Source organism: Marmota marmota, unplaced genomic scaffold (assembly GCF_001458135.2).
Source record: "Marmota marmota marmota unplaced genomic scaffold, marMar, whole genome shotgun sequence".
Lineage (NCBI taxonomy): Eukaryota > Metazoa > Chordata > Mammalia > Rodentia > Sciuridae > Marmota > Marmota marmota.
The window spans coordinates 56,293,857-56,295,474 of NW_026000037.1; positions in this window are offsets into that span (position 1 = coordinate 56,293,857).

Here is a 1,618-nt window from a genome sequence, read left to right on the forward strand (position 1 = left end):
CAGCCCCTAGATTTTTTTCTTTTTATGTTTCCCATTTCACTTTATATTTTATGTGATTGTGTATTGTTTTCAAGAAAAATTTAAGTTCTGTAAGTAAAAATTTTATGTTTGTATAGTACATCTATCATTTCTAAAAGAAAGTATAAGTTTTCTCAGTTAGTTCTTTGTATATTTTCAATGCAAAACCTTTGTCAGACGTGTTTTGCAAGTATTTTTTTTCTCAGATGGATTGTCCTTTATTCTTTAAAAAAAAAAAAAATATGAGGAATCTTGAANGCTAGGTGAGCGCTCTACCACTGAGCCACAACCCTAGCCCCTCTTTTATTCTTTTTAACAGTTTCTTTTGCAGAACAGAAGTTTTTAATTTTTTTTTTCTGGTACTGGTGATTGAATCCATGAGCACTTACCTCTGAGTTACAACAGACTTTTTATCTTTTATTTTGAGACAGCGTCTTGCTAAATTGCCCAGGCTGACTGTGAACTTTCAATCCTCCTGCCTCAGTCTACCCAAGTTGCTGGCATTACAGTATGTGCCACTGTGCCTGGCAAATTTTGAATTTTATTTTATTTTTATTTTTGGTACTGAGAATTGTACTTTATCCCTGAGCTACATCCTAGGCCTTTTTATTTTTTATTTTGAGACAGATTCTTTCTAAGTTGTTGAGGCTGACCTCAACTTGTGACCCTCCTGCCACAGATTCCCAAGTGACTAGGATTATAGGCATGCACCACAGCAAGTTTTTAATTTTACTGAAGTCTAACTTATCAACTTTTTCTTTCACAAATTGTATTTTTGGTGTTGTACATAAAACTCATCACCATCTATTGATCCTCTGATACTGTTCTCTGATATAATCCTACTTGAATCAGAGAAACAATTCTGTGATATCATTTATCTCCATCTTTTAAATGAAGAAACCAAGACTCAAAGGTTAATTTGACTAAACTCAGACAGGCAACAAGCACTGGGATGGATTTGGGACTGATTTATATTTCACTGCTCTTTCTACATTATATAATGTAGCAGAGTTACCTAATTCTATTCTTCCTGTTTTTATTTTACTTGACCTTTTTATTTTGTCTCTCAAGGTCATTATTTTAACCTAGGGTGAACATGGCTTGCCAGAAAAAAAAGTGGCAACTTCCGGAGAAAAAAAGATTAGTGAAGCTAATCCAGAGTCTATCCTAATGGCATAGTTGGAAACATGCTCTGAGACAGTAATGTTGAGTCTGTGAGTCTCAGAACCCCTGGGATCATGTTATAAAAGCAAGGGCTCATTTCCTTAACCATATGCTTATACATGATATTTTCCGTACATATTTTGGGGTTTCAGATGGTATGACTGCTCAACAACATAAATACATGCAGAATTAGTCTAGCCTCTGATCATCTGGTGAAAATATAAAATAATATGAGAAAAAAATTATCTATGAAAATATCAACATAGTTCCTACACATAGCAGACACTCAAAAATTCTCTTAATTTAATCTAAAGTCTGATTAATGTAATTTTTGCTCTAAGTAGGGAATCCACAATCATTCTGCTTGATATCCTCCGTTCTAATAACTGGCCACAAGATGTCACTATTGTTCAAGAGAAAACTTGAACAGCCCCCC